Source organism: Pelophylax lessonae, assembly GCF_965119305.1.
Source record: "Pelophylax lessonae genome assembly, chromosome: 1".
Classification (NCBI taxonomy): Eukaryota; Metazoa; Chordata; class Amphibia; order Anura; family Ranidae; genus Pelophylax; species Pelophylax lessonae.
In genome coordinates, this window is record NC_138768.1 from 268,263,772 (window position 1) to 268,289,250 (window position 25,479).

General features: G+C 44.2%; 1 long non-coding RNA gene across 1 annotated transcript; it reads right to left on the bottom strand.

The window, feature by feature from the left end:
* Window positions 1-1,137: 1,137 nt before the first annotated feature.
* Window positions 1,138-1,602, bottom strand: LOC309551476. The gene is made up of 2 exons (XR_014225086.1): window positions 1,457-1,602; window positions 1,138-1,370 (listed from the first exon to the last, which is right to left on the bottom strand). It is a non-coding gene; the product is annotated as an uncharacterized lncRNA (long non-coding RNA).
* Between the last annotated feature and the right edge of the window lie 23,877 nt (window positions 1,603-25,479).

The window sequence follows — 25,479 nt, forward strand, 5'->3', positions numbered from 1 at the left end:
TGCATCCTCTGCAGTAGAAATTATATTTTGTTGAGCTACCTGAAGATGGGGTGCAGCGCAGTGCAGTGGCAATAACTCACACAGTTCAAGTACTATGAAACAACTTGTATTCAAATAGTGCAGACAGTTTACAATAAACCAGATGGGAGGACAACCTAACCAGGAACACTCACAGGTCAATTAGTGTGTAGAGAGCAGGATCAAGCCGAACTGTCAGCGCATTTCGTCTCCAAGCAGGGAGATGTCCAGAGAGGTTGCAAACCCTATGCTTTCTCTCCTCATCAGGAGCCTTTCCCTGCCACTAATTCTATCCCTACTAGGTGGAGTTTCTGTCCCTACTCTACCAATTCCCAAAAAGCAAGTCAGGCCTGGGACCCAGGGCCTTAAATAAGCTCTGCCTGATGAAAGATGGCTGCTAGAGTCACATGGGGTGGCAGCATCCAATTGGATAGCTTACACAGTGACCCAGGAAACCAAAGAGGACTTCCTCTCTAACTTTAGTGACAGAGTGGTTCTGCCCAGACCTCACCCACCTAGCACAGTGTCTTGCCCAGACCCCAACTTTATTATGCAGGACTGCCCACTCACAGGTTCTGATCACTGTAATGAATGTGTAACTGAGCTACTGCTCATGTGCAGTCATTTTAATTGGAGTGATCCTGTGATACCTGGACATTGTCCAGGGCACAGCATCATCGGGACAGGGGTCTAAGATGCAGGAATGTCTTGGCAAATCTGGCATCTATGGAACAGCCATAACTCCCAGCTAGGTAAAAGCAAGTCAGAAATTTTCACCACTTTTAACTGACAGAGATCTAAGATGTCCCTTTTTGCATGGACTGACATTTTCAATATTGTGGAAGAATAATGGTATTTATGCAGGCTCATATGTTTATTCAAATGTAATATATAGCATACGTTTATTAATGTCACTGTGTTAGTAACCATAAATACAAAGTACAATGATGCCTCTGGTGTTCTCTTTAAATATTGCACATCGTGTTTATGTCACATGTCACTGCCTCTATTAATCACTGTGAACATGCTTTTACCAGAGACCACAGTATAAAGAAGACAATGATAAACTCCTTCATCCTCGATCTGCAATTTACTGATGGAAAGAACGGCTGATCCTCCTGATATTTGGGCTGAGAAGCGATCTGATATTCCAGAGGGTCTGGTATTCTGGTTGGTGCTACTGCTACTATAAACTATCAGTTTGGGGACACTTCCAGGTGTCTGTAGGTACCACGAAGGGTAGTTACCCCCAGCTACTGAACCTCCACTCTTACTACAGGTCAAACGGACACTTTCACCAGGAGACCCAGACATGGCATCATTCTGAGTGACAGTAAACTGAGCCACAGAACCTGAAATATGAACAGGACAATGTTAAAGAAAGAGGAGATGAAGAATGTCCTTGTGTAATAAACCCATATAGATACTTTTATCTTACCAGAACAAGATAAAATCAGAGTGAGGAAGAGGATGGTCAGAGACATGGTGGGGTGTTTTCTGTATGTAAGTGATGAAGAATTGGATCTGGGGTTATAAAGCATCCACAGAGACTAGGATGTGCCTTCTAATGCAAATGATTGTCTATTCCCTTCTAAAAAAAAGTCATGCAGTTAGATACCTACTGTTTCCTTCTTTGCATAGATATAAAATTATTTAATTATCCATATACTATTAATAATGTAACACATTATGTTCTACTCACAAAGCTTTAACACCAGAATAAGCCTCTTTCTTTTAGCCACGTCAGTTGAAAATAACTGCATCTTTATTTTTATGTTTTATGTTTATTTTGTGAATGGAGCCTATTGATTCTATATAGCTGTATGATGATTTGTGACGTCATTACATACAGGGAAGCAAGCACAAATCACAGACACCCATTTTGATGGGCCCCCCATCTCTGTGCTCCTCTTCCCTAGTGAAATCCCTGTGGTCACTTTACACCTAATAACAGGATATATAATAACATAATATATAGGATATAGAATATAATAACAGGATAATATACTTATCTTTGCAGTGTACTATGCACCCCTCTAGTTTTTCCCTCTTTTTACACAAATTGTCAGTGGAAAGCCCCCAAATAAAAGTGCATTGCTGTCCATTGCAAAGGACAGGACCCGTTATTAAAAGGGGTGGTCAATGTAAATGACTGTCCCTCTTTCCTCCTCATTGTCCCTCATTTTGGTCTGATCTACTTACAGTAGATGTATGTAGATGTATATAAAATACATTTTTTATTTTTCAAAAAGTGTTTCCCGGTGCTAAACCTTTCATCCAATTTCTGAATTTGTAAATTTCAAAAGCCAGTATAACGGAATAGTAGTGTTAAAAAAAAAAAAAACTTGTGGGTTTAACTAATCCTTTTTTTTTGTATAATTCTTCTTTAAGGGGGTGTGACAGGGGGTGTGTCCTATGCCTGCGTACTTTTGCTAATAGGTGTCCTTCGTTCCCATCTCAAAAAGTTTGGAGGTATGAGACCCTGCTAAATGATATTAGTCTTTGCTTGAAATGCAACTGTGCTTCGAATAGATGGGACTATCAGTCCACCATATGATTTGTATGTAACACAAAAATGGAATTACTGTATACTCAATGTTAATACATTTTGCATTCTGTATACTTTATCTATTTCCAAAAAAAGTCAAATTTTTGTAAAAATCTTCCTTCCTTCATAGAAGCACAATGTAAATGACATGAATTTTGAACTGAGTGATTTTGTTGAAGGTGTCTTTTAACCACTTGCCTACTGGGCACTTTCATTCCCTTCCATACCAGGCCAATTTTTAGCTTTCAGTACTGTCACACTTTGAATGACAAGTGTACATCAGGTCATGCTACAGTGTACCCAAATTAAATTTGTATAATTTTTTGAGACAGATAGAGCTTTCTTTTGGGGGGTATTAACCACTTCTGGACCGGAAGAATTTGCCCCCTTAATGACCAGGAAATATTTTGCGATTCGGCACTGCGGTATTTTAACGGACAATTGCGCAGTCGTGCAATGCTGTACCTTAAGAAAATGTATGTCCTTTTTTCCCACAAATAGAGCTTTCTTTTGGTGGTATTTGATCACCTGTGCGATTTTTATTTTTTGCGCTATAAACAAAAAAAGAGCGACAATTTTGAAAAAAAAAAAAACAATATTTTTCACATTCTGCTATATAACACCCCCCCCCCCAAAAAAAAGTAAAAATATTTTTTTTTCATCCTTTTAGGTCAATTTGTATTCTGCTACATATTATTGGTAAAAAATCCCAATAAGTGTATTTTGATTGGTTTTCGCAAAAGTTATTGCGTCTACAAACTAGGGGAAAGATTTACAGTGTGTCTTTTTTTTTTTTTTTTTAATAGTAATGGCGGTATTCTGCAATTTTTAGCGGAACTGCAACATTGCGGCAGGCAGATCTGACCCCTAACTGACATTTTTTACACTTTTGGGGGACATTACTACAGTAATCAGTGCTAAAAATATGCACTGTTAACTGTAAAAATGACACTGGCAGGGAAGGGGTAACCTAGTGGTGATCAAAGGGTTAAGTGTGAGCCTAAGGGAGAGTTTTTTAACTGTATGGGGGAGGGTGTCAGATTAGAGGTACTCACCGAGGCCGAGATGCCGAGAGCGGTTCGCTGTTGCGACTAAGCGCACTCCACCCCTCTGGAGGGGAGACAGAGGGTGGATGGCACAAAGAGGCACAAGCTACCAGCAGACAGGGTAGCGCTTGCGTGGAGGTCCTGTAGAACTGGAGCAGAGACTGTTCAGGATCCAGCAGAAGAAGTAAGTAGACAGTCTGGAGCAGGCTGTGGGTCAAACACAGGTAAGCAGACAATCTGGGTCACAGGCTGAGGGTCAATGTACTGGAGACAGGAGGCAAGACTGGGTCACAAGCAGAAGGTCAAGGCACAGGAGACTGAAGGTGAATCCGGGTCGCAGGCAGAGTGTCAAACACAGGTAAGCAAGAGCAAAGTCCGTAAAGCAAGCCAAGGTCGGGTCCAGGAGAAGAGCAGAGTAGGTCAGGGTCAATCCGGGTCACAGCAGGTAAATGATCAAACAGGAAACAGGAACTGAGGTACCGGAAGCTGAAAGACAAACCAGCAATTCCTCTGAGCACTTGCTCAGCTTTTATAGGCAAGTCATGTGGAAGTCATGTGATGCTTGTCATGTGACGGCCAGTCTGCAGCTGAAGGTTTCTCTGAGAGTTCCCCCCCCTGAGGGGCGGCCTCTGGACGCCCAAACTGGACATCAAGTCCGGGTGATCTACATGAAAAGCTCGGATCAAACGAGGGGCGTGTATGTTTCTTGAGGGTTCCCAAGAGTTGTTTTCAGGTGGGTACCCCTTCCAGTTGATTAGGTATTGGAGAAGTCTACCCCTCTTCCTGCAGTTCAGTATGGCTTCAACCTCAAATTCATTTTCTCCATCCACCTGGACCGGTGGAGGAGGCGGCTCCTCTCTTCCCGGGAAGGGGCTAGGAATCACTGGTTTTAGTAAGGATGCATGAAAAACAGAATGAATTCTGTAAGAGCTGGGTAAGGCCAATTCAAAGGCCACAGGGTTAACCATCCTCTTGATCTTGAATGGCCCAATGAACTTTGGGCCCAACTTCAGTGAGGGAAAAGGTAATCTGAGGTTAGCTAAAGATAACCAAACTTCCTCACCGACCTTGAAAACCGGGTTCTCCTTCCTTCCCCTGTTGTAGTACTTCTTATAGTCATTGAAAGAGTGTATCAACGTGCCTTACAGAAATTATATTTCATATTACATTTTGTTAGGGCTCATTCTACGATGGAAGGTGGCCCCCTGCAATTACAGATTTAACAAGCCAGACTAGCACCCATTCATAACAACCTTGGACAGCAGCCAGCCGTATTTTGCATTTAGACGACATGTTAAACCACCTGTCCATTCATTCATTTGAACACTTGACAGTTGAATATTTTGCATTTAGATTACAAGACATGTTGCATAGAGATTGCTGACGCCACCCATAAACAATTGACAATTGCTTACATTAACACATGACAGCTGAACACAGACTGAGTGGCTGCCCCACAAAACACAATCTCCAAACACACGACACCCCACACATACACAGGTGTATAGGAAACAAAATCCCTTTCATGTAACTGCTTCTGCGAGATTTGTCCTATTGTTAAATTGACTCATGACTTGTAACCAGTTTCAAGCAGTTTTTGCCGCCAAAATATCCTTTAAATGGGAGAGCGCAACTTGAAATAAACAGATGTGACTACACTTTGTTTAGGTACTCTGTGTTCTTGCATCTCCCAGCTGGAAGAGGAGGAATTCACTATCTATTGGGGGGTTAGCAACTGAAAGGCTGTATATCATCGTGATTGCCTCCTGACGAGAATTGAGCTAACAGTTTTGATGTCAGAAAAGTGGAATCTGCCAAAACACAATATTGGGTATATATATTTTTTATTATTATTATTACTACCCTATACTGTCAGAGCAGATAAACGGTACCCAGTTAACCGCTAATTTTAGCACCTCCCGGGAATCTGATATTCCCAAAGATGGGGTCTGATACTCCAGGGCCTGAAGCTCCAAAGATAAGATGGGGTCTGATATCCCAGGGTTTGGAACCCGGTTACAAAGCAGTACTGTGTGTGATAGTGAATTCTCCCTCCTAAAAACCTTGTATATATTTGTATAGACACTTAAGTGTATTTAGTCGTTATATAAGATTGCATGCCATTGTATAGATGTATGTGGAGATTGTATGTGATATTAAGCTGAGCCTGAAGGTATAAAACTTGCCCACCAAAGGATAGTTAACAGCAAACCATGAGTTGGATATATATAAATCTGATTATTAAGACGCAGGAAACCACATAAATTGGAAAACTAGGTTTTTCCAATAAAGTCTAAATACTGACCTCACCACCCCTATTAAATATATATAAACCTTCAAACTCAGCTGATCTCACTTTGTATTCTGAGCTTAGATAATGGGAAATTCTCATGGTAATCCCGAAAAAATTATGAAATTTACGTTTGGGAAATTGTATGAAAATTGTATCGTGTATGGGCAACCTTAGATCCATGAATCGTTATGTTGTGTTCGTTTTAACACTGTTCCTAAAGGTGCTGTATCAGCAAAGCATTTCATAACACTGAATGAATATTGGTTGCATAATAATTTGTTTTGTGTTTATTACTTATGTTTTAAAGTGATGTGATTTTGCCGTACTATACTGGTCATGGCAGCTTTTAGAAGCAAGGAAATATATATTTGGTGTGTAAAGTGTGACCTTAAGGACTAAAATTGTATTTCTATCCTTAAAAATCGTAAGCAATTTTGAACTTTAATCATTAAGGTTTTGTCTTTCTTTATTACTGACTTTTAAAAAAATATATATATATTTTCTAGTGCCTTTTTAGCAAACAAACCCCCCTCCCCCTCTCTTGTCTGTGACACAGGTAACTGCAAAGGGATGGTAAAGAGTTGTATTGTCATACAAATTAACTATCAGTTTTGCTTTGTGGAGAAAACCAGTTTTTGAGGAATGTTCCGAATGGGTGAAGAATGGGTGACGTATGGGTTCTTGTATTCAAATGAGAAATTACTAATGTTTTGAGCTGCTCATTTTTTTTTTCAACCATGGTGAACAATAATAATTTTTTTCTTTAAGTTTATGGTATACCATTGCATAACAAAAAATATAGAAATCCACGTGGTAATAATTAATTTGACATCAACAAATTTTGGTATTAGAGAAGTGCACTGTTAGGAAGGGAAATGTTTGACATGCTTACTGTATGCTAAATTCCTCTAACCGTTGGTTTATTTTTAGGAGGAAAAGTAAAATGTTTTGTTACTAAACCTTTCTTGATGCTTATTCCTCAGTTAAGTGTAATTTGAGACTTTCAGAATGAACAAGCACAGCCTTCAACGACAACCAACCTTATGGGAGTATTGTTTCCAAATTGTTTTTTTCTGATTGATTACACTGTTTTTATGGGTGTTAGAAAGTTTTTATTTATTGGGTGTCAGATATTTGATGTGTTCTAATTTGACATATATGAGCTGTGGCATAAATGAGGTGCTATGCTTTAGATAATTAAGCATCTCTGGTCTTTTTAAAGTTTTCTTTTAGTATATTGGTCTTAGAAAAAAAAAATAAAAAATAGGATGGAAGTGGTTGGCTTGTTGATAGTATGCTAAGAATTATAATGAATTTATGCCAGCGTTACTACCTTGAGATGTTACTACCTTGATATTGTTAAAGATTTAAAATTTTAAGGTAACCTCCTGCGGTGAATTCAATTAGTTGATCTATTTTCATTCTAAAGGTGACTCATTGCCCAGGTTTTTGCATATGAATGGTCCTTGAGGTCAGATCCTGTGTCTTCAAGGCTATTTGTTTTCAATTTCCTGCTCTGTGTCACTGAGAAAACTGTGCAATCTCTTATAAATTTATGTTTGCATGAGTACTTACTTCTAGCTGTTTTGTGTGTCTCTATGTGTCCATGTACACAAGACAGCTTGAATTTCACTCCCTGTTGTTCAGTGATCACAGCATCTTAGCCATGCAAGGGATTCTCAGTTCTAGGTAGCTGCCTGCTTGGGTGAGTCAGAGGACTGCAATTTAACCCATCTCCACCTTTGGAGGAATACAAGGCAGTTCAACCCCCTCCAATTTTGTTTTCCTAGATACACTAGGAGATATGCAACTACACAGATACTTGCTTTACAATTTACTAAACTGCTTTATTTTTTTAGATACACTAGGTGCTCTATATGGTAACTTTGGGTGACCCCTGAGGAAGGGCTTTCACGCCCGAAACGCGTAGGGTCGGTTCCGGTTCCACGATTGCCCTATGTACCTAGGTGTCCACATCTTGGTTCGGTATTCGGTCTGTCAAATGCATGCAATTTTAATGCCCTGTATGTGTATTTGTGTTTCTTCCCATATTGTGTTTTCACTATATGTTTTTCTGTACCAATAAAGTATTTTTTATATAGTATACAGTGTCTAGCGGCATTTATAGTCCCATACCTCAAGGGGAACTCTTTTGTATACACTGATCAGGGATGACGGCCGCTGGCACTGGGCACCGAGCATGAGAATACTTTCTATCCCCACACATACACAGGTGTATAGGAAACAAAATCCTTTTCAATGTAACTGTTTCTGCGAGATATGTCCTATTGTTAAATTGACTCATGACTTGTAACCAGTTTCAAGCAGTTTTTGCCGCCAAAATATCCTTTAAATGGGAGAGCGAAATTTGAAATAAACAGATGTGACTACACTTTGTTTAGGTACTCTGTGTTCTTGCATCTCCCAGCTGGAAGAGGAGGAATTCACTATCTATTGGGGGGTTAGCAACTGAAAGGCTGTATATCATCGTGATTGCCTCCTGACGAGAATTGAGCTAACAGTCATCCTGGGCCTTTTGCATTGTTTCCTGAATCCTTTGAAAGTTCTGTTGGATGGAGGCTATTCGATCTTGGACAGCAGGAACAGATAATTCAGGGGTAGCGTTCGGAAGGAAAGAAGGGTGAAACCCAAAGTTAGACCAGAAGGGCGTTTGGTTGGTGGCTGAATGAACTGAATTTTTTTTCTTGAAAATTATTTTTATTCAGTTTTTTGGAAAAGAAGACAGAGAAAAACCATTCAACAGTAACAAACGGTTACAGAAAAACAAAGCAGACATAAAAAGGAAAAGCAGAACAGTCCGCCCAACCCATCCAAACCCACCCACCCTCCCCCCCCAAACAGACACCAGCACCCTACATAATAGACCAGATAACCGAGGTCAGAGGGTCGGCGCAGGCCCACGCCAGAAACACACACAGGCCAGCCCCGACCCCCCCGAAATGAACACCTTCAACTTCATCCAATCAAGCCCCCCTCAGCATATGACAAAACTCAACATCTGCACAGCATAAAATTCAACCTTAGCAGCAACATAAAATACAGTACATAAGAGATAGTAATGTTTGTATAACTCAAATGTCAGTATACAATGACAGGACGCAGGGCCAGCGTCTAACCGAACCAATCAAAAGTATACAGCTAACCCACTGTAATGAACTGAATTATTATACGCAAACTCAGCGTAGGGTAGCAGAGAGGACCAGTCATCCTGGGAGCTGGAAGAAAAACAGCGGAGATACTGCTCCAGAGTTTGGTTCGTTCTCTCTGGCCGTTGCTTTGAGGGTGATACACAGAGGAGAGACAGACCTTTATTTGTAGTGCTTTACAAAGTTCTTTCCAAAATTTGGAGGTGAATTGAATCCCTCTGTCCGAAACAACACTGTCGGGTACTCCATGTAGCCTTATTATTTCTTTGATAAAAATGTTAGCTGTCTCCAAGGCAGAGGGGGTGCCCACCATGGGCAAGAAGTGTGCCATTTTGGAAAGGCGATCGACAATGACCAAAATGGAGGTGAAACCTTCCGAGGGAGGAAGATCAACAATGAAGTCCCATAGAAACTGCAGCCCATGGGCGTTCTGGAATGGGTAGCGGTCTAAGTAATCCCCAAGATTTGGTGTTAGCCGATTTACTGCGCTGGCAAGAAATACAAGAAAGAACATACTTTTTACAGTCATGCCTCCAACCAGGCCACCAAAAAGAATGGGCAACCAATTCTAAAGTCTTTTGAGTCCCAAAATGACCAGCCAGTTTATGGTCATGAAGCAATTTTAACGTTATGGGTCTAGCCTCCAGTGGGACAAAAATTCTTCCTTGGGACCAGAGCAAGTCATCTCGTTTCTCCAAGGAAGATACTTCCGGGTCAGTATAATGGCTGGACGCCAACTTGATGGTGGTCATAAGATCAGTGTGTGTGAGCAGAAGGAAGTTTTGTGGAGATAAGATGGTGCTAGGTTCCGTTGACTGGGGAGATTCAGGGAACATCCGGGAGAGTGCGTCTGCTTTCCCATTCTTGAGACCAGGTCTATAGGAAATATGAAAGTTGAACCTAGAAAAGAAGAGGGCCCACTGCCTGGGTCTTAAGCGTTTGGCTGTTCTGAGGTATTCTAGGTTTTTATGATCGGTGAAGATCATGATGGAATGGGAAGCACCCTCCAACAGATATCTCCACTCCTCCAGAGCAAACTTGATGGCCAACAGCTCCCGGTCTCCCACATCGTAATTCCTTTCCGGGGAACTTAGTTTCCGAGATGCGAAAGCTACAGGATGGAGGAGAGCCTTGGGGCCCTGTCTCTGGGAGCGGATGGCTCCAGTGGCAGTTTACGAAGCATCTACCTTCAACACAAATGGCAGGGCTGGATCCGGATGCCATAGGATTGGTGCAGAGGTGAACAGGGCTTTGAGTTTGGTAAAAGCTTCCTGGGCCTCTTGGGACCACTGAAAACGGCTGTGTTTTAGCAGGTTAGTTGGGTGATGGGTGCAACAATGGATAAGAAGCCAATGATAAACCTTCGGTAAAAATTTCCGAATCCAATAAACCGCTGTACCCCCTTCTTGTCTACTGGAGCCGACCACTCCTGAATTGCCTTGACCTTCTGTGGATCCATTGTGACCCCGTTGGTAGAAATGATAAAGCCTAGGAATTGCACAACAGATTTTTTGAATTCACATTTCTCTGCTTTAAGGTACAATTTGTGTCTCCTGAGAATTGCAAGGACTGTTTTTACATGAACCCGGTGTAGCTCAATGGTGGCAGAAAAAAATAAGAATGTCGTCCAGGTAAACAACTAGGAAATTGTCCAGATATTCTCAAAAAATGTAGTTTACCAGGTGCTGAAATGTGGCCGGGGCGTTACACAGCCCAAAGGGCATTACCAAATATTCATAATGTCCAAACCTGGACCTGAAGGCCGTCTTCCATTCATCTCCAGGCCTGATTCGGATGAGGTTATAGGCACCTCGCAGATCCAACTTAGAGAAAACTCGGGCGGACCGGAAACGCTGAAACAACTCTGGGATGAGTGGAAGAGGATAGCGATTTTTTTATCGTTATTTTGTTCAGTTCTCTATAGTCTATGCATGGTCTTAGGGAGCATCCAGCTAGGTCGGGGACCCTGGAATTGCTCAGTGCGCCGCATGCGCATGCGCCTGTCTAGCTTGGTAGCGGATTGGATTAAATCCTCCAAAGTGGCAGGGATTTCAATCCTGGCCAACTCATCTTTCAAAGCTTCTGACAGCCCCTGGCGGTACTGGTATTTAAGAGCGGGTTCGTTCCATCCTGTGTCAGCTGACCATTTTCGAAATTCAGCAGTGTAGTCCTCCACCGGTCTCTTACCTTGAGACAGGGAGTGTAGCACAGTTTCTGCAGTAGCGGTGCGTTGAGGGTCCTCATATAGTTGAGACATAATTTCAAAGAAAAGGTCCAAAGAATTTAGAAGAGAGCTCCTCTGTTCCATCAGGCTATGGGCCAAGGCCTGCGGCTCTTCGGTCAACAGGGAGATGACAAATCCCACCTTAACTACTTCGGACGAAAAAGTCCTGGGCTGAAGGGCTAAGTACAAGGAGCAGGCATTTTTGAAAGCCCGGAACTTTTTGGGATCACCTGAAAAACGATCCGGCGTGGGAACCCTGGGCTCAGGGGTAGCCATGATCACTGTGGGGCTTGATGCAGCTTGAGAAGAGGAGGCTCCGCTGGTGGGTGCAGGAGCTGTGGCTGTTGATGCGGGTAACCCTGAAAGTTGCTGGAGACGACCGTCAATCTGGGCATAGCCTTCCTGCAGTTTCTGGACCGCATTAGTGAGGGTTGTGACCTGCTGGCACAGGATCTCAAGAGGAGAACGCGCTCTGTCGGCCTCTGACATGGCTGGTTTGTACTGTCAGAATAGAGGTACTCACCGAGATGCCGAGAGCGGTTCGCTGTTGCGACTAAGCGCACTCCGCCCCTCTGGAGGTGAGACAGAGGGTGGATGGCACAAAGAGGCACAAGCTACCAGCAGACAGGGTAGAGCTTGCGTGGAGGTCCTGTAGAACTGGAGCAGAGACTGATCAGGATCCAGCAGAAGAAGTAAGTAGAAAGTCTGGAGCAGGCTGAGGGTCAAACACAGGTAAGCAGACAATCCGGGTCACAGGCTGAGGGTCAATGTACTGGAGACAGGAGGCAAGACTGGGTCACAAGCAGAAGGTCAAGGCACAGGAGACTGAAGGTGAATCCGGGCCGCAGGCAGAGGGTCAAACACAGATAAGCAAGAGCAAAGTCCGTAAAGCAAGCCAAGGTCGGGTCCAGGAGAAGAGCAGTGTAGGTCAATGTCAATTCGGGTCACAGCAGGTAAATGATCAAACAGGAACTGAGGTACAGGAAGCTGAAAGACAAACCAGCAATTCCTCTGAGCACTTGCTCAGCTTTTATAGGCAACCAGGAAGTCATGTGGAAGTCATGTGGTGCTTGTCATGTGACGGCCAGTCTGCAGCTGAAGGTTTCTCTGACAAAGGGACTTGTGAAATAAACGTAGAGACCTGTGATCCTATATAGGAGGATCACAGGCACTCTGTGATCAATTCAGAGAGAATGGTCTGCTGTGTTTACTTCTCTCTCAACGGGGAGTGGTCCCATAGATCGGCATCCCCGCTGCCTAGTTGCTGTACAGGTAGGGAGATTCACGTAGCTGACCAAGCCTGCCGCAGTATATACTGTATTCAGCGGGTGGCCGGTAAGTGGTTAAATAACCACTGGGTTTTTTATTTTTGCTAAGCAAACGAAAAAAGACCAACATTTTTGAAAAAAAAATTATTTTTCTTCGTTTTTTTTTTTATTTTTTTATTGCAAATAACTTGATTTTTGTCTTACCGTAAAATCCTTTTCTCTGATGTTCATTGAGGGACACAGCTCCATATCTTCTTTGACCCTTGGGTTATGCTGCTCTCCATAGGAGTAGGACACTAGGCAGAGACAAGTTCGACTACGCCTATTGGCAGTCCTAGGGGGTATACTCCCACTTCCTGCTATAGGACTTCAGTTTTGTAACAAGCAGTGTCAGAAGAATACATAACCCAACTCAACAGAGGGGTGGGTGCTGTGTCCGTCAATGAACATCAGAGAAAAGGATTTTACGGTAAGACAAAAATCCAATTTTCTCATTCGTTCATTGATGGACACAGCTTCATATCTTCTTTGACCCTTGGGACGTCCCAAAGCAGTGTCAACATGAGGGGTGGGAAACACAGCAATAACCATAATTCCCAAAAGGGCTAAACATAGCAAACCAGGTAAACTAGGAGCTCAATTAGGAAGAACTGGAGCTCCCCACCCAGAAAAAATACACCCTCAGGAGGCAGGAGCCTCTGCAACAGCAGCCTGCAAAACTTTGCGGCGGAACGCAGCATCAGCAGATGCGAGTACATCCACCTTGTAATACTTTGTGAATGTATGCACAGATGACCATGTGGCTGCTTTGCACACCTGGACTTCTGACGCCTGATGACGGAAGGTCCAGGAGGCACCAAGCGCCCTTGTAGAATGCTTCTTAACCTCCCTGGCGGCCTGATTATGTCAGGATTTCTGTGCTAAAAGTGGTACATTCTTTTGCATAGAAATCTGTTGTTTTACATTTTAAAACTCCCCTTCCCTCTGCGAACCCCTGCCTTCCTCTCCCACCATCCTCCCCACCGTCCTTCCGCTGTCCTCCTGCTGTGTGCTCGGCAGATGCCGTCAGCTGCCTTCCAGTTTCTTTCCCTGCGAGCGTTGCGATGCAGGGGGGCGGAACTGGCAGCAAATTCAAAAGTGTAAATACACTAAATGACATGATACAAAGCTGTGATCCAGACATTACACTGTGAACGGATTGCACTGTATCATGCCATTTTACCACAGGATTTCACCTGGTGACTTTTCCAGTGCCCTGCCTGTGCATTTCCAGTTCTTTGTGCCTGGAAAATAGCGAACGACCATGGCGTCCAAAAAGCATTCTTTTTGCGCAAAAGCGCTTTTAGACGAACTGGAAAACAGCGACAGCAAAACAGAGTTACTTGAAGAACTGAGCGATAGTGAATAGTGGGAAAATTTGTCATCAGGTACGGAAAGTTACGACAGCGACGATTCTGATGTCTCTTTATGGCACATAGCTTGTGGAATTTGGGAAGTATATCAAATGATTCTTCAGAATTTCTAACGGAGCTATGTGCCAGAAAGAGAGAATCGTCGCTGTCGTCACTTTCCGTACCTGATGCCAAATTTTCCCACGAATTGGTATCGCTCAGTTCTTCAAGTAACTCTGTTTTGCTGTCACCGTTCTCCAGTTCGTCTAAAAGCGCTTTTGCACAAAAAAAACGCTTTTTGCACGCCATGGTCGTTCAAAATTTTCCAGGCACAATGCACTGGAAAAGCACTGGCAGGGCACTGGAAAGGTCACCAGGTGCAATCCTGTGCTGAAATAGCATGATACAGTGTGATCCATTAGGATCACAGCTTTGTATCATGTCATTTGTGTATTTACACTTTTGAATTTGCCGCCGGTTCCACCCCCCTGCGTCGCAACGCTCTCAGGGAGGGAACCAGAAGGCAAGTGCCGGCAATCGGCCGTGCATAGAGCGGGGAGAGACTGTGAGGAGGACGGGGAGGATGGCGGGGATCGCAGGGAAGGTGAGTAACGTTCTGGGGTAATCCCTAGTGTGGCTCGGGGTTACAGCTTTTGGAACTGAAAGTAAACCCCGAGCCACACTTGGGAATAACGCCAGGGAGGTTAACAGGAAAAGGAGGAACCTGACCCCTGATGGAATAGGCCTGCACCAACGTCTGCCTGATCCATCTGGAAATGGTCGCAGCAGATGCGACTTGCCCCTTACGAGATCCATCCGTAAGGACAAACAAGGGATCTGAGTTCTGAATCGACTCAGTCACCGCCAGGTATACCCTGATTGCCCGAACCACATCCAGGGAATGTAAAGACATTTCTTTAGGATATTTTGGCTTAGGGCACAAGGAAGGCAACACAATGTCTTCATTCAAGTGGAAACCCGATACAACCTTAGGAAGGAAAGACTGACAGGGACGTAGCACCACTTTGTCCCTGTGAACCAACAGATAAGGTGACCGACAGAACAACGCAGCCAGCTCTGACACCCTGTGTGCAGATATAATAGCCACCAAGAAGGCCACCTTCTGTGACAGAGAAACAAGAGTACCAGATTGAGGTACCATGGAGGTACCAGGGACCTTACCATAAAAGACAAGTGGCAAACCCCCTGGACGTGTGAACCAAAGAATTTGCAGCCAATGGCCATTGGAAAAAAATTGCCAGGGCGGAAATCTGGCCCTTGATGGTGCCCAGAACCAACCACTGATCTACACCCTGTTGTAGAATCTCCAGCAGACGGGACACCGAAAAGGAACGGGAAGAAACCCCCTGAGAATCACACCAAGAAATGTACGCCGTCCAAACTCAATGATAAATCTTACTAGAGGTAGATTTTCTAGCTTTTTACAGTGAATCACCAAATCTGACAACCCTCTATCCTTCACTACCTGGCTTTCAATAGCCAGGCCGTTAAAGCCAGCAACTATAAAACAGGATGGAAGATCGGCCCTGGAGACAAGATCTTCTCTGAGAGGGAGTCTACAAGGAGCATCGGCTACCAGCCCTTTGAGGCCTGTGTACCAAGACCGGTGAGGCCAGTCTGGAGCCACCAGAATGACTGGAAACCCTTCTGCCTCGATTCTGCACAGAAGTCCTGACAGAAGCTGTAGTGGAGGAAAAGCGTAAATCCGATGATACTGACCCCAAGGGGCCACCTGAGCGTCGGCGGCAGTGGCCAAAGGATCCCAAGATCCTGCCACAAACCTCTGAACCTTCCAGTTGAGATGAGAGGCCAACAGGTCTACATCGGGAGTACTCCACCGGAGACACAGTTGTTGAAACATTTCCGGGTAAAGAGACCATTCACCTGGCTTCAACACCTTTCGACTGAGGTAGTCCGCCTGCCAATTTCCCACCACTGAAATGTGCACAGCAGAGAGGGCTGGAACACATCGCTCTGCCCACCTTAGAATGCCGACTACTTCTCTGGCCGCTAGGGCACTTTTGGTGCCCCCTTGATGATTGACATATTCCACAGCCGTGGCATTATCCGATTGAATCCTTACCAGATACCCCTGCAGACAATCCGTCCACAGGGACAGGCAAAGCCTGATCACCCAAATCTCCAGGATATTGATCAGCAGACTGGACTCCTCCCGGGTCCAAACCCCTTGAGCTGAATCTGTGCCCAAGATACCTCCCCACCCAGACAGGCTGGTGTCTGTGGAAACCACTGTCCAGTACAGGGGGAGAAAGGACTTCCCCTGTCAAAGCACCGGAGAACGGAGCCACCAAATCAAGGATCCCCTTACACCCTGGCTCAACAGGATCAGATTGTCCAGAGTTGAGGATTCTTGTCCCATTTGGCAAGAATCTCTTTTTGCAGAGGCCTGGTATGGAACTGAGCAAATGGAACCGCCTCAAAGGTGGAGACCATCAAGCCCAGCACTTGCATGCAAGTCCTGAGAGACAACCGACAGTTGGACAACAGGAGCCGAATCGCAATCTGCAACTTCAGCAGTTTCGCCTCTGGAAGAAACACCCTGACTGAGGCTGAATCCAAAGTCAGGCCCAGATAGTCCAGTATGGTGGATGGAGTCAGAGCTGATTTCTGAAAATTCGGTGTCCAGGCAAAATTTTGCAGAGTTCGCACAGTAATGTCCAGATTGTCTTTTAAGACAGATGGAGACTCTGCTCGCAAAAAGGAGATCGTCCAGGTACCCCAGTATCGCGATCCCCCTCTGAGCAAGGGTAACACCGGGCCAACACTTTTGTGAACACCTGAGGCCTGGTAAACAGCAGGTAAACTAAAACTTCCACACTGTGCCCTCTCTCCTGAGTCCTACCAGGAGCAGCGTGGAAGTTTTAGTTTGCATGGTGGGGGGCATAGAAGACATAAAAATCCAAATCCCTAGCAAGTGATTGGGGATAAAAATTTAACTGCCCCCAACCTGGCACCCTAAGGTGGCTGTCTATGCTGCCTTATGCTGGCATCGACCCTGATCAGGAGCAGGGCCAGCACATTTGACTAATTGCACATGTCTAGCTATCAGCATGAATCACTTCTTGCAAGTTTTCCTGACACCAGGAGAAAAAGGATGACAAGGGAGGAAGCTCCAGTTGATTGACAGCCTTAGCTCTGTTCCTGTGTCCCTTCCCTCCAATCAGCTGTCAGAGCTCTCGACCCTCTTTTTTCTGAAAGTTCAGACAAGTTTTTTTTAATTCTGCACTTTGATTAGCTGTAGAGCAGAGAGCGGTGCAGATAGAGAGGTACAACGTATGTATTATTATTACAGGTCCTTTTTATAGCACCATCAATTTACACAGTGCTTTACTTATGTATTGTACATGCACATCAGTCCCTGCACTCAAGGAGCTCACAATCTATGTTTCCTAACTCACATTCATACATACTAGGGATCGACCGATTATCGGTTTGGCCGATAATCGGCGGCCGATATTCACTTTTTTGCAAGTATCGGTATCGGCCACAAACTTGGCCAATATGACAGCCTCTGGAGGGTAAGGGGGATGAGGATTAGAGCGCCGCCTGATAACACAAAAAGCAGGTTTCTCCTGCTTACCCAGCGCGGGCGCTGTCATACAAAGTCCCTCCTCCTGGACCGGCTACTACCTATGATAGACAGCACACTGGTGGCGTCTATCATAGGAGTCGGTCCAGGAGGCGGGACTTCGTATGACAGCACCCGCGCCGGGTAAACAGAAGAACCCTGTTTTTTGTGTTATCAGGCGGCGCTCTAATCCCCATGCACTGGTCACTCTGCATTGATGGGTGCACTCGTCACTCTGCATTGTTGGGGGCACTGGTCACTCTGCCTTGTTGGGGGCACTGGTCACTCTGCATTGGATGGGGCACTGGTCACTCTGCATTGTTGGGGGCATTGGTCACTCTACATTGTTGGGGGCACTGGTCACTCTACATTGTTGGGGGCACTGGTCACTCTGCATTGGATGGGGGCACTGGTCACTCTACATTGATGGGGCACTGGTCACTCTGCATTGATGGGGGCACTGGTCACTCTGCATTGATGGGGGCACTGGTCACTCTGCATTGATGGGGGCACTGGTCACTCTGCATTGGATGTGTGATTGAATGTGCAGAATATCGGTCCATATCAGCCAATACCGATATGTTGTGACCAAAATATCGGTATCGGCCCTGAAAAAAAACATATCGGTCTATCCCTAATACATACACTAGCAAACTTCCCTAATACATACACTAGCAAACTTACTAGCATGTCTTTGGAGTGTGGGAGGAAACCCATGCAGGCACAGGGAGAATATGCAAACTCCAGGCAGTTAGTACCATGGTTGGGATTTAAACTGGCTACCTTAGTATGGCTAGGCAGAAGTGCTAACCACTTAGCCCCTGTGCTGCCCGAATGTAAAAGGATTGTTTCATCCCTGTGTATAACCTGAGGCTAGTTAATTCACTGGATATATGTAAGGGTTTACAACCACTTTAATTAATGTCACTGTGTTACTAACCATGAATACAAAGTACACTGATGCCTCTGGTGTTCTCTTTAAACATTGCACATCCTTACTTGCCAACTGTCCCGTTTTTGGCAGGACAATTCCCGGCAAGTAGGACCCTGTCCCTGGTAATTTACTCTGCCAGGACTAGTCCCGGCAAATCAGTGTTGCCTCGGGCTGCCCGTAAATGCCCGACGTTATGGGCAGCCCCTCACGGAGAAGGCGGGAATTACACTGCAGCCGCTCCTCCCCCTGCACGAAAAGCGCTGCTCATCTGAAAGGGAGGGAGTGACTGCTGATAATTGTCCCACCTCCTGCCACATCCTTAGGTAATCAGCATACCCTGTAACCCGCCCTTTTGAAAAGGTGCTGATGGCCAGCACAGGACGGGATCGGACATACCTGGCTGAGTATGAAGAAGGTATGAACACAGTTACATCAAATATCACACTCTGCTGACTTTACACAAATAGCTCTACAGAAACAGCTGATGATCGTCATTGCAGAAGTCTTCTCAGTGTGTTCTCCCATCCTGTCTGCAGATTCGGCAGTGAACACATTGATCTGGAATGGCTTCCCTTCGCTGTTCTCACACTGCTACTTATCTTTGTTTTTACCGGTATGTACACTGCACAAAGGATAAACACACTGATAATGATGAGAATTCAATTTCTGGAAGACGCTGCAGCATTAGATAGGGGGTATGTGACATGTAATTGTCTTCATTCAGCTGTTTCTATTGAGCTATGTGTGCCAGAGTTCTGTCTCATCCCTCCATGATTTGTTTGACCTTTTTATGTTATATTTGCAGGATTTAGGCTGGTCAGGCTAGGAGCTCCATAGACTTGATAACCAATTACTGTCTTGTATTTTCTGTCCACAGTCTCTGACCATCTCCTGTACTACCGTATGTCTGCAGTCTCTGACCATCTCTTGTACTATGTCTGCAGTCTCTGACCATCTCCTGTAGTATGTCTGTAGTCTCTGACCATCTCCTGTAGTATGTCTGTAGTCTCTGACCATCTCCTGTAGTATGTCTGCAGTCTCTGACCATCTCCTGTAGTATGTCTGCAGTCTCTGACCATCTCCTGTAATATGCCTGCAGTCTCTGACCATCTCTTGTACTATGACTGCAGTCTCTGACCATCTCCTGTACTACTGTATGTCTGCAGTCTCTGACCATCTCCTGTGTTCTGTCTGCAGTCTCTGACCATCTCCTATGTTCTGTCTGCAGTCTCTGACCATCTCCTGTGTTCTGTCTGCAGTCTCTCACCATCTCCTGTGTTCTGTCTGCAGTCTCTCACCATCTCCTGTATTCTGTCTGCAGTCTCTCCCCATCTCCTGTATTCTGTCTGCAGTCTCTCCCCATCTCTTGTACTATGTCTGCAGTCTCTCTCCATCTCTTGTATTCTGTTTGCAGTCTCTCACCATCTCTTGTATTCTGTCTGCAGTCTCTCACCATCTCTTGTATTCTGTCTGCAGTCTCTCATCATCTCCTGCAGTACATCTGCAGTCTCTGACCCTCTCTTCCAGTAGGTCTGCAGTCTCTGACCATCTCCTGTAGTACACCTGCAGTCTCTGACCATCTCCTGTTGTAGTACGTCTGCAGTCTCTGACATCTCTCTGTGGCATACATAGCAGAACTTGTTTTTCAACTGTATCTCAGTGGGGATGATATTTTGTCATGCCATATTGACTTTTTAAGTGTAAACTTTGTATGGGTATTGGCGTTGTTTACATATCATGTTTATACTGTTTTAAACATGTTAAAGTTGTTGTTTAATATATTTTTTTTGTAACTTAATTCCGAATAAAACCTTTTACCAGTGAGATCATTTACAAGGGCGTGTTTAGGGGCAGAATTTGGGGTGTGGCAAGGTAGGGGTTGGGTGGGGAAACTGGTGGCGAGTAACTCCTAAAGACTGGCTAGTAGCTCAGGACTTCAAATTTTGAGCCCTGCTTAATGTACATAAAAACGCACAGCAAATTTGCATGAAACCCAGTTTCTGTTGTGAATGGGCCCCAAATTCTGTATATATGTGATTCAGAGAGATCATCCCACACTGTTCAGGTAAGGGTAGTTCAGAGCTGGGGTGACAGAGGGGGTCACAGGGCTGGGCTGATGGAGGGATCACAGGTCAGGGATGGGGCGATGGAGAGGTTATAGGTCAGGGTTGGGGATATGGAGGGGGTACAAGTTAGGGTTGGGGTGATGGAGGGGTCACAGTTCAGGGATGGGCGATGGAGGGGTACAGGTCAGGGTTGGGGTGATTGAGGGGGGGGGGTTAGGGTTGAGGTGATGGGAGGGGTCACAGGTCAGGGTTGGGGTGATGGGTAAGTAGTTCAGGTAAGTCGTCCCTCTCATCACTGATGATACAATGCACAGGCCTCATGTTTTGTTTAGGATGCTGAAATTGGGTTCTTATTTGACTACTGAAATTAGCCCCTTTCTCACACAGCTTCTTATTCGGATCAGATCTTTATTTACTAAACAATCATCAGCAAAGTTTATAATGAAGTTGTGAAGTTTGGCAACAATTCTATCCCCCTAACTGCTCTGTATATACTGGGGTAATTCTGAATAAATACCTTTTTCTCTATAAAAACCATCTTGGCTCACCCAGATGTGACTTGTTTTCATATAGTTGAGCATCCCTCTATTAGCCCACGTTCACATTGGTCTGATTTGAAATGCAATGCAATGGCATAGTCTGAATCTGTGCAACGTCGCACCGATTCCCAACAGTAGTTTTTGTACTTCTCTTTTTATTGAGTAGACCCTATAATCTGATAAGTAGGCGGAGATTAATTATGCAGAGTGGGTGGAGCTTCAGGGAAGTGGGTGTGGTGGGTAATTGACAGCTGTGCTGCAAAGTGTCCCTGGAAATATTTTTCAAATGTTGGCAACTATTTAGTGGTAAAAAATAGAAAATAATCTGCGCTCGGACAACAAAATAGCAGTAAAGATCAATGAAGATCAATAAACATGTGCATAGAGGCAGCCAACTAAATGGTAGATTACAGACCAAGTAAGCATATAAAAAAGGTGTAGTAGCGCCAAGCACAAATAATATATAATCAATGTGGAGTGTCCACAGAAAGTCCCAAAAGTCCGAAAAAGATGAAGGAATAGTAGAGACCAAATTCCCAGCTTCCAATCGTGTGGATGAAAGAGGAGCCAACACCCAAGCGTGAAGTGATACCAACTGCTTACCAGATGTTAGATGGATATAGGCGATGAAATAGACTCAGGTCGGGCCAGCAATGGACAGTGCCAACAGTATAGTCTCATCAATTCCAAAGCATCCAAAGCATCAATAAATCATGGATACAGTGCGATATATTAGGCTCAAATGATATCACCAGAAAGGGCATAAGGTCTCAGCAACAATAAAAAAAGGCAGGACATAGTGCAGACCGTACAACACTGATTTATTCAATATGCAGAGATATACTCACACAAAGGTGGATACATGTAGGCATTTCAAAGGTTTAACCTTTGAAATGCCTACATGTATCCACCTTTGTGTGAGTATATCTCTGCATATTGAATAAATCTGTGTTTGTACGGTCTTCACTATGTCCTGGCTTTTTTTATTGAGGTGAATTGGAGTTGCTGAGACCTTATGCCCTTTCTGGTGATATCATTTGAGCCTAATATATCGCACTGTATCCATGATTTATTGATGCTTTGGATGCTTTGGAATTGATGAGACTATACTGTTGGCACTGTCCATTGATGGCCCGACCTGAGTCTATTTCATCGCCTATATCCATCTAACATCTGGTAAGCAGTTGGTATCACTTCACGCTTGGGTGTTGGCTCCTCTTTCATCCACACGATTGGAAGCTGGGAATTTGGGCTCTACTATTCTTTCATCTTTTTCTGACTTTTGGGACTTTCTGTGGACACTCCACATTGATTATATATTATTTGTGCTTGGCGCTACTACACCTTTTTTATATTTTTAACTATGTAGTGGTAGCTGGCGGTATTGCAGGATGTGATATCTTTCACAGCCTTATTTTACCTTCCCAAGGCAAGCTCTCTCCTCATGCCTCACTCCTCCTCCAACAAACAAGGATCGTGCCTTGCTAAGCAGGTCACGGTGGATGTGAGAGCCTTCAGTGCTGAGCAAATCTGCCTTGCAGTACTGGCATCCTCAGTTCAAACCCCAGCCAGAACACTATCTTCATGAGAAGTTGAATGTTCTCGCTGCTTGCGTCATTTTCTTTCCAAAGGCAGTCTGGTAGGCTTGAATGACTAGTATGTAAAGTGATGCATAAACTGTCAGTGCTATAGAAATACCCATAATAAAGAAATAGGATCTGCTTCTATAAAAAAGCAAAAGCAGCTTGTAGCAGGTAAGAAAAAAGTCAACTGCAGCTCAAATGCACCTGGAAAATGAATCCTGAATTATCAGGATTGTCTCTAATATCAAAGCCAACTTCACTTGCTCAAAAACATAAGCTGAACGTCTGTTGACACAGATCCTTAAAGCGTAACTCCACTTTTGTTGAGAAAAAAAACATTCCTCTCTAGGTGATATCTGTACATTACAAAGATTTTAACAAACTTTGTTGCAGATTCCTACCTTTTGTTATTCTGAAGAAATCATTGTTTGTTCCTCGGTGCCTCTGTGCTGAGTGGGTCAAATTAGAGTGGTTTCATATCTATCAGCTGTGGAAGCTGCGGAGCACTAATGTGGAAAACTGCTGGGCCTGCATCCCTTTAGACGTTTTTCTATTGGGAGTATCTCACCAAAAATGACATTTTTGTTGCAGAGGATGCCAGAAATCTGACTTGTATCTTAGGCAGACTCCTGGGAAAATTGGTGAGCCAATCACACAAGCAGGAAATTATGTTTCTGGGGTGTGGTCAGTACACATCCTGTGTACAGAACACCTCCAGGTAGCCATATTGCATTGCATTTTCAGAAAATTACAACAGCTGCAGATTGAAAAGGAAAGGTCATTTTTAATAACATTCAATTAAAATATGATTTGTGTCGCAATTGTTAACGCTATATTATTTTTTCTTTATTTGCTGATTTTTTCCCCCACAAAAGTGAAGTTACCCTTTAAAGCTGAACTCCACACACATGCTGGTAAATTAACAAAGCTTCCTGTGCTGTTATAATGGCGCAGGAAGCTGTTAGCAGCAGCATGCACCACATTGACTAAGCAGATGCATTAAAATGAATGATCCTAATTAACAAAGGGACTTTCCCTCTGGTTTTTATTTTGGAACAGCAACTGCTGCATTTTTTTATGTTTAGAAGAGTGGTACAAGCTTGTGCTTCTGTTACTCTTTGTTAATTCCCCCCTGTTCACTTTCATCTAAATGTATTCCTCAATAGCCACAAAGCATATATATCCACCTGTAGGTGAGGTGCAGCATGAAAGAATTTGTATTGAAATAATGCAAAGACACTTCACAATTACCAAGACAGCAAGACAGCCCAGCCAGGAACACTCACAGGTCCAACAGCGTGTAGAGAGCAGGATCCAGCCGAACTGACAGCACCTGTGGACAGGGGCAAAATGCGGCCGGACATCCTTTGTCCAAGCAGGAAGATGTCCAGAGAAGTTGCAAGCCCTACACTTTCCCTCCTCCCCAGGAAACTTTCCCTGCCACTAGTTCTGTCCCTATCAGGTGGGGTACCTGTTCCTACTCTACCCACTCCCAAAATGCATGCCAAACCTGGGAATCAGGGACTGAAAATGGCTCTGCCTGACCCAAGATGTCTGCTAGAGTCACATGGGTTGGCAGAATCCAATGGGATAGCTTTCCCAGTGACCTAGGAAACCATAGAGGAACCCTGTGCCTACTGACTTCCTCTCCAATTGCAGTGCTGCTGTGGGAGAGTGCCACCTGCAATAGAGAATGTAGCTTGCACCTGCCTACACACTACAGAATGTCTTTGCAAACCCATGTAAAACTTTGTAAAAGTAGCAGCGACATCAACAATGGATATCCAGGAGATCACAATCAGTACAGGGAAAATCAAAATTATTACGTGGAGTCAGAGCGGGACGCAGAGTCCAAATCAAAAAAACGAAGGAGGGAACACTAAATCAGGGGATATAATATCAGTTCAACTGAGTTATCAAAGGATGAATTACATATCCTGAATCAGGGTTTGAAGTGCGCGCCCAAACGTACTATAAACAAGTTTAATGCATATATAGACACACATAAGTTTATACGCAAGTTGAACTTAAAAAAATATTTTATTAATAACCCCATTACCTCCATTAGTAATACAAATTCAAATGGGGTGATTAACAGTGGACTGCAGAATAAATCTGTTTGGAAACCCCCAGTTAGGAATAATCAGCCCATTGAGGTTTTTAAGAAACTGGTCTTGAAGGACCTATAGGAACTCCCTGTTGACCACTCTGTTCAAAGTGGTAAACACATTCTAGAAGGTCTAGAAACTTTAGAACAGCGGAAGGATATTATAATCTGACCGGCGGATAAGGGTGGTGGGGTGGTGATAATGAATAAGGACTTTTACCATAAACAACTGCAGGATATGTTGGCAGATAACACCAACTACAGGAAACTGCCAGGTGACCCAACGGGGCAGTTTGAAAGGGATTTGGAAACCTTAGTAGAACAGGGATATAAAAATGATGTGTTAACAAAAAAGGAGAAAAGTTATCTGGTACCTAGTGAATGTCGTATCCCTATAATTTATACCTTACCAAAGGTCCATAAGGACCCTGTATGTCCCCCTCCACGTCCAATAGTAAATGGAATCGGATCTGTCTGTGCACGATTAGGACAGTATCTAGATACATTCCTTCAACCTAGTGTAATTAAAACCAGGGCATTTTTGAAGGACACTAAGGACCTGCTCGTGTCTTTGGATGAATTGGTCTTGGGGGACGATGCCTTTCTGGTAACGGTGGACGTGTCGTCCCTTTACACCATCATCCAACACGATGATGCATTGTTGGCTTTAAATTGGGCTCTTAGT